General features: G+C 49.1%; 1 protein-coding gene across 3 annotated transcripts in view; it reads left to right on the forward strand.

Moving 5' to 3' along the window:
• The first annotated feature begins 213 nt into the window (after positions 1-213).
• ATP2B4 (ATPase plasma membrane Ca2+ transporting 4) overlaps positions 214-12855 on the forward strand; it is a 90219-nt gene continuing 77577 nt past the window's right edge. For 2 of the 3 annotated variants that reach the window (XM_007166134.3, XM_007166132.3), the window contains exon 1: positions 214-634. The gene's annotated coding sequence lies outside the window, so the exon portion shown is untranslated. The remainder of the gene's footprint in view (positions 635-12855) is intronic. The other variant, XM_007166130.3, reaches the window with a different exon arrangement.

Here is a 12855-nt window from a genome sequence, read left to right on the forward strand (position 1 = left end):
CCACCCACACCCTACTTTGCTTTCAACAAGGGAGAGAAAGGGCGGGGAGGAAACTCCACAGGAAAGAGGATTCCTCCCCTTCTTTCCCCATTCCGCCTTAAAACAAACCAGGAAGCAGCCGCAGCTCGCAATCGAGCCACCTTAACAGTGGAGTAATGGTCTGGCTTCTCGCCAAGTCCCACCCCCGTTCCGTTTCTCGCTCCGCCCCTTTCTCCTCCCGCTCCGGCCGGGCTGGTGAGCCAGAGTCTGCCGGAGTTGGCTGGAGCTGTTGCCATGACAAGCATTTTCTCAAGAAAGCTCTGCTGTTGAAACCGTCTAAAGCTGGGGGTTGAAAGGGGGCACGAACTTCCTGGGGAACCATCCCTCCGAGGAGAGTAAGACCAGAGACACCCGCCCAGCTCCCCTGCACCCTTTCCTTCCAGAAACCTGAGAGGTCCTTCCCTTTGGGAGGGCCGGGGAAGGAGACCCAGCCCACTCCCTGGTCGTGGCTGGAAAGGCCGAAGAGACCAGCCAGCATCTCCGGCGTGGTTGCCACATTGGACCGGTGGGTGGTCACCCCCACCCTACCCCTGTGCATGGAAAGCCAGAGGGAGATTCCCGCGTGGAGAAGCCCGGATCTTTGCTAGAAAGAGAGGTAGGCTTGCAGAAAATGAATTGAATCTTGATTTGTAAACTTAGTTTCTTTCTTTCCTCTCAATGGCTCTAAAACTCCCTGAATGGCTTCTAAAACTCCCTGAATTTCCTCTGACTAGCATATTTCTTGCGACTGGGTTCAGGGTGTGTATATGTATGTGTGTGTGTGTGTGTGTGTGTGTGTGTGTGCACAGATTTGTCAAATACTGTATTTCCTTCCTAGATTCAGCTCTTAGAAACCGTATAATCAAACAAGTGATTTCTCCTTTTTTCCCCCCTGGTTTTTGTCATTCCTGGGCTGTGGGGGTAGGGAAGTGGAGGGACTGTATTCTTCATACCCAAATTGAGCTTTTGGAAAAAGCATTTGTTTTCCCCCATTCGCTCCTGCCCTCCCCCTCCCCCCTGGCTTGGGAATGAGATGCAGAATGGAAAACTGTTGCAAAAATATTTTCCGGGTCTGTTCCCTTTCTTGAAAGCACCAAAGATAAACGGAAAAAAAAAAAAATGAGTATGAAATCTTCAACAGGAAGGAGGGACACCAGTGGGGACTGAGAGAGGGGCTCACTGGGGGGATGGCTGGAGGTAGGAGCTAGGAGAAGTTGGGGGTAGGGAAGGGGAATGTACAAATTAAATTTCCTTGGCTTTGTAGAGAAACCTCGCAATTTCTCTCTACCGCTTGCAAAACATCCTCAGACTTTCACGTCTATAATTAGTCGTGGAAAAAGCTGGGAGTTCCCTCGTACCGTTGTTGTTTGGTTGTTGTTTGAGTGTGTGCGGAGAGTCAAGAACCAACTGTATGAGTGTCTCTGAGGGCACCGCCCCATATATAGCTGTTCCCAAAGGGGAGAAGAGGTGAAGTTGGAAAGTTTGCAATTTCAAGGCTGGTGACTGTGGGGCTGGTGAGTGGTTGGGGGTTGGTCACAGGCATCCTTGGGAGGGTCCCTGAGCATCCTGGGCCACTGCGCTGTCTTGCTGAAGAGCTATAAATTAAGGCTGGGATTGTCCCTCCTGCTTTCATCCACAAACATACTCACTGAAACACTTGGCTTGCTCTTGGTGTGGAAGAGGCAGGCTGGCATCCTTTCCAGACGAGTCCAGCCTCGCACACGCTTCCATCTCACTGAAGGATCCACCACTCTTCTCTTGCTGGGTGTGGGGGATGCGAGAGTGGCTAACCACATCCTGGGAGAGAGTGGGCACTCTGCTGGCCAGAGACAGTACCCTCGTGGGCATTCCTGCCGGACTTACAATAACTTGCAGTAGGTGCCAGCCAGCCTGGTAGGGGGGAAGCTCAGCTGAAGAAATAGGCGGGCACTCAACTGGCACCGCTGGGGGAGGGGAAGTAAAATCCCACTCTACCAGGCTACCTCCTCCTCTGGGTGGGGTGTCTGGCAGGCAGTCTCAAGATCCTCTTCTCCCTCCTTGAGCCTCTCCCCAGAGCTGCCCCTTCTGGTCCTTCCTATTTGGAACCGCCCCCCCCCCCCCCCCGCCACTTCTTCTCCCTCAGCTCCAGGCCCTCTTTACGAGGAAGGAAGGGAAGGGAAGAGACCTGGGTCACCCTAGGCTGCGACAGGCCACGGAGAGGGACCTAAGGGGTTAGGAGGAGCTGGGTGGGGGAAGGTTTAAGAGAAGAAGGAGGCCAGGAAGGGTTGTGGAGCTGGGTTCCCTCGCTGGTTGGCTAGGGGTGGTGGCCTGGGAAGCTGACTCTGGGAGCGGGTTAAGGGTGCTCTATGAGGTGGGTCCTGTACCGAAGCTGGGGAGGGGGTTGTGCGTGGAAAAGAAGCACCTGCCCCCTGCCCCAGCTAGTTTGGCTGGAAGAGTGGTAAAGGCAAGAGGTTAGAAACTGGAAAGAAGGAAGCAAAGAATTGGAGGATAGCAGAAATGGGGGCCGGGAAGCAACAGGAACCAGTTTTCATCCTGAGGTTTTGGATGACTGGTCCGCCTGCACCCAAGGACAGACAGCTCCTCTCTCCCTAGATTCTGCTGGAGAAAGGAATGAGGCCTTACCCAGTGGGCAGGGGACCCATGGCAGGATCCATGCCTTGGTTCTGTAGAAAGCCAGGGAGGAGAACCCATTTCTTTGCTTCTGCCCGGGAGCCCCATCGTCCCTGCCACCATCTTGCAGAGGTACAACCCCGAAATCACACCGCCCGCCACCCCCCTGCTTGCGCCCTCCCATTCTGGGGGCCCATAATCCCACCGTTCCTGTAGCCGACCTTCCCGTTTTCAGTGCTCTGACTAGGGGTAGATTCTGGTAGGCTCGGGAGGACTTCTCCTTGAGAAGCAGGGCGCGCACCGAGGCGCCTGTCCCGTGGCCTTGAGTCGTGGGTGGGTGGGGCGGCGGGGGGGAACTCCCCACAGCCCCCTTCCTTCCCGCCGGGGCCGCGGGGCGGGGTCGGTGCTGCCTCACACTCTCGGCCCTCTCCCCTCGGCGGCTCTGCGGCCACGCCCGGTCGCAGCCACTCCTGCAGCGCCGCTCCACCCTCGGGCTCTGCGGGAATCTGAGTACTCCTTGCACCGGGCGCTCGGAGCTGGAGCGGAGGTTTCCTGCCTCTGGAGCCGCGCTGAGCCTGGGTTCCTTCCACTCCCAGTTACCATCTCCGTGTCCCTGGCTAGGTTCAAGGTCAACTCGAAGGAACACAGCTCGTTTTTACCTCTGGGATTCCTAGCACCTAGGCGCTTGGTCAATGTTGGAAGAAGGAGGTGGCATTTTGGGGGAGTCTGGGAATCAGCAGATCTGAGGATCAACCTCATCCGGGCTGACTCCTAGCTTGCCCTGTCGTCTTCGGTTTACCCCCTGCACGGTGGAAAGCCTGCTCCCGCAGTAATGGTGGGAGGGAGTGCTGAGTCAGATTTGTGGGATTTCTACGGTTTTTGGTGTCAGAGGAAAGTCAAAATGGGAGGGCGCAGTTAGGGGCAGAACTGGCGCAGTTTGCCTGAGGTGTGAGCGCCAGAAGTCAGGTGGTGTGGGGGAGGGGCAGAGGTCCCTGAGCAAGGGTCAGGGGGAGCCTTACTCTTTCCCACTCTGACTGCAGCCTCTTGAAAAGAAGAGGGATCCTGGGCCACTCAGCCCAGCACTGACCCAGCAATTCAAATATTACACAGGAAACTGCCTCTTATTCAAGAATTTAGCTTCTCTCAGCAACCCCCATGGCCCCTTTTCTCTTTTTTTCTATTCTCCTGGCCTTGGACCCAGCACCCAGAGAGAGGGATAAGGCCTGCCCATCTAGGGCATTCCAGATCCACCAAAGCCTTGGAGGGAGGAAAGGAGGTTGTTCATTCTTGGTCCCAGGACCTTAAGAATCATGTTTGGCTTAGGTTGACCCAGGTATTTGGTTTGACTTTGAAGAGGAATGCCCTACCCTAGGCCTCGCTGCTTTCCCGGAGTAATTCTTCCCGCCCTCTGACCTCTTCCCCCCAGCCTACCCTGAGACAGGGCTCTCTTCCCAGCCAGTTCCTTGCTCCTCAGACATGCATGCATTGACTTCTGTCATCTCTGATTGGTATTTGGTGGGTAGAGGTGAGAAGGAGGGAGGGATGAGAAAGGCAAGGTCTCTGGGTCACAAGGAAGGAGAACACCTGGGCAGAGTCAACTGGGATGACATCCTTTCCCCATTCATTTCCCCCTTCTGTAGAATGGGTCAGAGGAATAAAGCTGGCCCCGGGGCTGGAGTCCAAAAGGCTTGTGTGGAATGTTTTGTACTCTGCTTCCTCTCCCAGCATCTCTCTTTGTCTCCTCTTTCCTCTTTCCCTAGTATGAGCCATTCTTGTTCCACTGACTTATTTCCTCTGCACGTGTTAAAACAGAAATGACGGGGACTTCTGCCTCCACCTTAAGCCAGTCCTCTGTGTTCAGCCCACATAAAGGCGGGCTGAGGAGGGAAACCAGGCAGGACCTAGTTAGAACCAGAGGCAAGGACTCCCAGTCAGGGGGGGAGCTTTTGGAGGCAATTTGTGTTGGGAGAGGGGGTAGCAGAGAGGCCAAAGGAGAGAAAAGGGAGGTGAGAACATAGGTGTCAAGGGGCGAGGGTCCCTCCCTCTATTTGGACTCTCCTCACTCTAGTTCTTCTCTGGCTACAGCCTTCAGCCTCATCATTTCTCTCTGCTCTGTTTTCCCAAGTTAAGTAGAGACATCTTTGGGATAACTTAGGGAGATAGACTGCAATGAAATCAGTGAGATTCCTTTGCTTTTACCTTCTTGCCGGATCGCTAGGGCAGAGGGAGCTTGGGGTAGTGTGTTTATTGGTGGGGAGGTTAAGGACTCTCAGGTAAGTTCAGGGTAACTCTCAGCTCAGAACACTTCCTAGCATCTTGCTATGATCTTCCACCTAGGTTGCAAAATCCATGTCAGGAGTACAAATTAGTACGGCCCCTATGGAGAGCAAGTTAGCAACATCTAACAAAACAACATATGCATTTACCCAGCAATCCTATTTCTAGAAATTTATCCAGAAAATGCACTTTCACAAATACAAAAAGATGTGTGCACATTCTTTAAGACATATTTGTAATAGCCTTACAATATTTTTCTTTAAATACCCTTCTAACAAATTTATTCACTTTTTAACCATTCCTGTGTGGTAAAAGTCACACGTTTTGGTGTCCAGTTCTATGAGTTTGGACAAAAGTGATCATCATATAATCACCACCACCATGAGATACTGAACCACGGTGTTTGCCTTTCCTGAACGTCCTATCGATGGAATTGCACAGGATGTGGTCTTTTGTGTCTGACTTGCACTCAGCATGACACAGTTCAGATCTTCCCATGTTCTTGTGTGTCTCAGGAGTATGTTCCTTTTTATTACTGAGTAGTGGTCCATTGTTTCAGTTTGTTTATCCATTCACTAGTTGAAGGACATTTGGGTTGTGTCCAAATTTTTGGAGATTGTGAATAAATTCGCTATAAACTTTGGATTCAGGTTTTTGTGGGAACATCATTCACTTCTTTAGGGTTATAATTTATAAGAAACTGCCAAACTTTTCCAAAGTGGCTGTACCATTTTGAACCTACACTGTATGAGAATTCCATTTGCTCTACATCCTTACAAGCACTTAGTATGGTCACTTTTTTTTTTTTTTTTGGGGTAGTGTTTTAGCTAATCTCATAGGTGTTCAGAGGTACAAAATTAGTTGGTAATTAGACTTATTTGATGTCATCAGCCTGAAACGCAATCACCTAGTAAGAAATAAAACAGGCATCTCTGGATGTTATCAAACAAAAAACAAAAAAAAAGCAAAAAAAGCATCTGCTGGGGTAGAATGAGAGCCATCCAACATGACAACTGAGACTTCAAAAAAGTGAATTCGTTAAAAAAAAAACATTAAAATTATGTGTTTGGGGAGAAGGGTGGGGAGGCGGAAACCAGTCTAGATTTAAAGAAACTAAAGAGATATTATAGCCAAATGCAATGCAGAAACTTTAATTGGATCTTGGGTCAAAAAAAAAAAAGACCATAAAAGACATTCTGGGACAATTGGGGAATTTTTAATATAGATATTAGATGACATGTAATTTTTGTTAATCTTTAAAGGTGTGCTAGTGGTCATGACAATGGTTTTATAGGAGAATATCTTTATGAAAAAGTATTCAAGGGCACAGTGTCTGCAAGTGGTTTTCAAATGGTTCAGCAAAAAATGTATATATATACCTCAAGACAGGGCATACAAGATGCTAACAACTGGCGAATCTAAGTGAAGGGTCTGGAGTTGTTTATTGTACTATTTTTTTCAACGTTTCAAATTTGAAATGTTTCCTAATACCAAGGTATGGAGAGAAGTACATGCTAGGAAGGACTCCCGGATTCCTAGACTGCCCTCACTCATCGCCCTGACTCTGGACCAACGGACCAAACGGGGCATCTTTTCTCAGCTCTCTAGCCCCCACTCGCCACCCTCCCCGGGGAGTCTTTGTTTTCACTCTCACTGCTGTCAACATCTGGCTTTTCTTTCTGGGTGGGAGCAGCTGGGGCACAATGGGCTGGGCAGCTGGGCTGGCCAGGAGCAACGGGTGGAAGCAGGCACTTCCCCACAATGCCATGGGCCAGCTGAGGAAGTCTTCGGACTGAGGGCTTCCAGAATCACCCACCTGCCTTTTGAGGAGAGTCCCCAATTGTAAGAGGAGGAATCCACCAACAGTCCAGAAGTTGTTTCTGACCAACCTTTCACATCCCTTCTGAATTCTATAATGAGGTGCTTCTGAGAGAAGCCAGCTGTGCCTGCCCTGAGCCTTCATGTGTGGGCTAAGCAAGGGCTCCTAGATCCTCCCTTGCTGGAGCCTGCATAGCGGCTGCACTGTCACTGACCCAAATTACTGTGCTGTTCACCACTGCCTTTTCAGCCTGGTCCTAGCTCTGGGGAGATATCAGGTTTCCAGGAGGTGTATCTCTCACTCCCCCTCTCTTTTCTCCCTGAAAACCCTGGGACTAAGGCCCTGTGTGACTCAGGGTTTTTTTCATGTAGGAGAGGGCTCTTGATCCTTTAGTCAATTCACCTTCTGTCTTGCTTAGGGAGGCTGAAAGAGCAGAAACCAGGAAGTTGAAAGGGGGCAGACAGGGAGGAGTTTGTTCTCATGCGCTGCCAGGCCTGCCAGAAGAACATGGGACTGGGAGTCAGAAAACCGGTGATCGTGGGACTTCCCTGGTGGTGCGGTGGTTAAGAATCCGCCTGCCAATACAGGGAACACAGGTTCGAGCCCTGGTCCGGGAAGATCCCACATGACACGGAGCAACTAAGCCCGTGCGCCACAACTACTGAGCCTGCGCTCTAGAGCCCACAAGCCACAACTACTGAGCCCGCGTGCCACAACTACTGAAGCCCAGACGCCTAGAGCCCGTGCTCCGCAACAAGAGAAGCCACCGCAATGAGAAGCCCATGCACCGCAACGAAGAGTAGCCCCCGCTACAAGAGAAAGCCCGCACGCAGCAATGAAAACCCAACGCAGCCAATGAATAAATAAAATAAATTTATTTATTTAAAATAAAAAGAAAACTGGTGATCTGGGCTTTTGACTACTGTGTGACCTTGACAGAGGCAGGTGATGTCTCTGGGCCTTCGTCTCCCCCACTATAAATTGAAACCAAGCTTGGACAAACAGGCATTTCATTTTTTTTTTTTAATTAATTTATTTCTTATTTTTTATGTTTTTGGCTGTGTTAGGTCTTTGTTGCTGCGTGCGTGCTTTCTCTCATTGTGGTGAGTGGGGGCTACTCTTCGTTGTGGTGCACGGGCTTCTCATCGCCGTGGCTTCTCTTGTTGTGGAGCACGGGCTCTAGGCACGTGGGCTTCAGTAGTTGTGGCTCGAGGGCTCTAGAGCGCAGGCTCAGTAGTTGTGGCACACAGGCTTAGTTGCTCCGAGGCATGTGGGATCTTCCCGGACCAGGGCTCAAATCCATGTCTCCTGCATTGGCAGGTGGATTCTTAACCACCGCACCACCAGGGAAGTCCCAAACAGGCATTTCTGATTCAAGATTCTCTTTTTCTACAAAGAGGCAAAACTCTCAACACCCAAACCAAGCTCTTTATCATAGTCTAGCACAATGTAACAGCCTGTAGCTAAGTTCCATCCTTCTTCCCAGGATGACCAGACAAAAGGAGACCTAAAAAGATCTGCCTTGTGGACAACCACACCCTCAAGTTTTGGGACTAGAACAGGTTCTTAGAGTCCCCATCTCCACCTGTCTGTAAGTTCAATTGAGTACCTACTCAACACCTTCTAAGGCCACGATTCTGCTACGTCCTAAGCTAGAGAAAGAAAGATTAGCTAGAGATACAGAAATCCAAGCCTTCAGGTAGTTTACTATCTCCTAAGGAACATGATCCCCCCAAAGAGTTATTAGGTCCAACCATATGAAATTGCCAGTTTGCAACCGCTTTTAACCTATAAAAGGCAATTTAATGTGATTCAACATAATATTAATATTATTAGATATTGGAAATCAGGAGCTACAGTCAGTGCCATGGGATGGAGAGATGAGATTTTCATCTGAACAATGGATTGGGTTTGGAGAAATTTGGGTAAAGCCACCAGTTGCTAGGCCGGCCTATCCTACCTCTCAATCCAGACTTTCAGCCCTGGAGGTAGACACATTGGCCGAGCCCTTGTCCAGACTCTGGTTGAGATTTCAGCATTAGCGTTTCTGGTAACTGGCCAGGGCAGCTGCCCATGGGTAGAGAGGAGAGTGCTGTCCATCTATAGTCCACTATTCCTGTGCCCTGAATGCCCTGCTTCATATCTTGGGGATTGAGAATGGAGGAAACTAAGAAAGGAAGAAATAGGAAATATCCATCTAATATTTCCCCCCTCTAGTGGCAGACAACAGCGGGGACACACACTTGAAGCCTCATCTGGCACAGTGATATAGGAGCTGAAGGGGTATTAGTGGGAATGTGGGGACCAGAATTTGGCAGGGCTCACCTGAAAATTATTCTTGGGGGAGGTGATTGCCAAACAGGATTTGAATGAGGAGAGAAAATAGCTTTGATGAAGGAGACGATGGGGGTGGGGTAGATTGGGAGGAAGGGTGCTGCTGCTGCATCTGGCTGAGGACACTCAGCATCGTGGAGAGTCAGATGCTCTGGCAGGTGAGGGAGGCTGTCTGCTCCCTCCTGCTGAAATGCCTCCAGCCCTCTGTCTGAGCCAGCACCTGGGTCTCAAGCAGGATGGCATCTGGCCTCAGCAGCAGCCTGCTGCCTGCCTGCTCTCCTGGTGCTCATGGACCATTAGGATGATTTTTTGATGTTTTCTCCCCACTGTCTGTACTACAACCTTCTTTGTGGGGAGCACTCATAGGACATCTATTAGGATGCTAGGATAGGCAGAGCTGGCATCCAAACTTCCAGGGACTTTCTGACCTTGGTACAGGGGAGGTCAGTCACCAGGCTTTGGGTGGGGGGGTAGCTCATTTTATTGAGCCAGGCATTTGAGATGGATAGAGTTGGAGAGATGGTCCAATTTCCCTTTATCCCAAGTGAGAAAACTGAAAACTAGAGACTTGCCCAAGGACACCAGACTAGTTGGAGGCCAAGCCCAGTTCTCCCCACTCCAAGTCTGTGACTGGGCCCCTGAGCCCCTCAGTGCATCACTGCGTGAGCCAGATCAATACCAAACCGTGTTGGTACCCAATTTCTCTACCCGTGTAACTGGGAGAATTATTCCAGCCCCTCTTAGGATGACGTGTGACACGATGAAGTCATGTGCTAGAAGCTTTTTGGAAGAAAGATGCTAGAAACCATAAAAGTGCTGTGCTGTGATTGCTATTGTTGCTGCTATTATTAACAATTAAGGTCATTAGGACTAGAGAATATGCAAAGGAGAAGCACTTTTGGCACCACCCTTATCACTGTGTAGCTCCTGATGGACCTGGTTTTCTTCCACAGCCCCTCCCAGGCAGCTGGGCCTTGAGCTGAGAGAGGCAGGATAATGGAGAGGGGAAGCACAAGTCCTGGAAAAGGACCTCCTTCTGCCTGGGTGTCCCCAGCCCAGCCCTTTTCTCAGGATGTGGCCTCTTGGAAGGAGTGTAGAGGGGAAGCGCTCTGACCTTCACTTCTTCCTTGGCAGCTGACTAACCCAGGTTGGCTGGGAGCTCTGATTTTGGGGCTAAGAATCAGCAGGGTTGAGCCACTGTAATGGGACAGCACAGATCGATTTTATTGCCAGAGCCAATCTGTCATTCATTTGCTTGTTTATTTATTTATTTGTTCATTCAACAAACACAAAGTAAGCACAAACTGTGTGCCAGGTGCTATGTTAGTATTTGGAGAGAAGTGGCGTCCAGAAGTCAGGGAACGACTAAAAATCACCTACTTTCAGCTCAAAGGCAAGTATCCTGAGCCTGGGCGCCCACAGCAAGCTCTGATTGTAGCAGTGTTCCAGAGAACTTGCATTTGTGTTCTTGGAGAATACCTTTAACCCCCGAACTCAGGAAGTTAAGGCCTAGATTCCATGAAGGATTGAGCTGGGAGAGGCACCCCTGTGTTACCAATGAGACTGTGGCCTGATGATGAAGGACTTGCCCTTGTCCTTTGCCTTCTGGGCCAGGGCCTGGTGCTGGAGCTGGGTGTTGGTCCACCCTGGTATACCCAGTCCTTGGGCTGGCATCCCAGTGTCATCTGACTTTGTAACCCCCTGCTTATGTTCTCAGAATCTGATGGGGCAGAGACATTCTGTTGCAGGGATATGCAGAGTTCCATCTGAATGGAACCTCGGAATGAAAAAATAAACTTCAAGAGAAACCCTCCAGTTTCTCCTCCAATCCTTACTTCTCATTTCAGCCCTTCCACCCTACTTGGCAGTGTGATATTGAAGGATAAAAGAGTGAATTTAGATTCAGTTGATACATGTTATACACATCTTTATTGAACCTCAGTTTTCCCATCTATAACGTGTATATAATATCACCTTTCCTTATCTACCCTGTAGAGTGTTGTGATGGACAAATGAGATACGGTAGATGACAGCATTGGGTAAACGCTGAAGTGCTGGATGTATGTAAGGCTTATTATTCCAGTGCCCCCCTTCTCATTTTCCAGTTCGCATTTCGGTCGCCTCTACTGCCCAGTCGTTTGACGCCACTTTCCAGCACATCCTTCTCTGATCTCTCACTGTCCACTCCAGATTCTGCTATTACTGTGTCTTCTCTCCTTGCCTAGATCAAGATCTAAAACAACACTTGTTGCGTCTTAAATAATAACAACAGTAGAAATAATAGTCTGAGCTAACATCCATTAATTATGTGCTAGGTATTAAATTTGGATTACCTCATTTAATATTATTTTTTTAAATTAATTAATTAATTTATTTATTTTGGCTGCGTTGGGTCTTCATTGCTGTGCATGGGCTTTCTCTAGTTGCGGCACGCGGGCTTCTCATTGTGGTGGCTACTCTTTGTTGAGGAGCATGGGCTCTAAGCACGTGGGCTTCAGTAGTTGTGGCACGTGGGCTCAGTAGTGTGGCTCATGGGCTCTAGAGTGCAGGCTCTGTAGTTGTGGCTCAGGCGCTTAGTTGCTCCACGACATGTGGGAGCTTCCTGGACCAGGGCTCGAACCCGTGCCCCCTGCATTGGCAGATGGATTCTTAACCACTGTGCCACCAGGGAAGTCCCATCATTTAATATTCTTAGCAGACAATAAAGTAATACTAGTATTATCTTCATTTTACAGATTAGTAAAGATGTTCATAAAACACAGGCTGAGGTGCAACCCAAGTGTAGGCCATTTCTGAATTTCCTCTTTCCATTGCTGAATGACTGAGTGGTTGACAAGAATAGGGAGAGATTCGACAGCATTTGTTGAATGTCGACTAAATACGCTGATTTCAAATTATGTCACAATAACCACCATCTGAGACAGGTACTGGATTTTCTTAGACATCATCTGGTTGCAGAACAGAACCAACCCAAAGAAGCACAAGTAAAAGGGGGCTTTAGGAGGTTACAGAGAAATATCACAGGATTAGCATCAGGCAGTGCAGCGCCCGGTGGACCGCGTCTTTTCTCTGGAAGTGCTAGCACTCTCTTCTCTGCCTCCTGGTCCACATGCGCAGCACCCATTGTGGTTCACCAAGCAACAGGTTCAATCTCCAAATTGATATGACCTTCCTGCTTAGCTCTCCAAAGTAAATTAACTCAGTTTCTCCAATATGACCTTCCTGCCTAACTCTCCAAAGTAAATTAACTCAGTTTCTCCATCCCAATGTCAAGAGATGCTGATTTCCAGCTCAGGTCCAATGTCCACCCCTGCTAATTATCCGTGACCTGCTTGAGGAGAGTGTGGACTAATCAAATCATGACCACCCAGGTCTATCCCTTCAACAGGGGCTATGGGTGGGAGCAGATGTTTCTAGAGGGGAAATCCTTGACCTTAGGTAGATGCAAACCCACGTATGCTCTTTACCACACTGGACTGTCACTAAGGACATCGTGGAGATGATGCCCTGCATGCAGCCCCTAAAGAAGAGAGCATGTGAGTTGTCCCAGAATCTGCATGTTCAGGTGGGCCTGGAAAAATAAGAATACCATTTTTGAACTCTGCTATATGCCAGGCATTTTATGTACGTTATCTTTTATCCTTACAACATCCCTACAATGTGTCATTGTTTCATTTTATAGATAAGAAAACTAACACTCAGCAAGCTAAGTTAGGGCTAGGCTGATATTTGACCCAGGCCTGTCTGACACTAAGACCCTTTCTATTAACCAAGACTCACCAAAAAAAAGATATTTT

Source organism: Balaenoptera acutorostrata, chromosome 1, assembly GCF_949987535.1.
Source record: "Balaenoptera acutorostrata chromosome 1, mBalAcu1.1, whole genome shotgun sequence".
In the NCBI taxonomy this organism is placed as follows: domain Eukaryota; kingdom Metazoa; phylum Chordata; class Mammalia; order Artiodactyla; family Balaenopteridae; genus Balaenoptera; species Balaenoptera acutorostrata.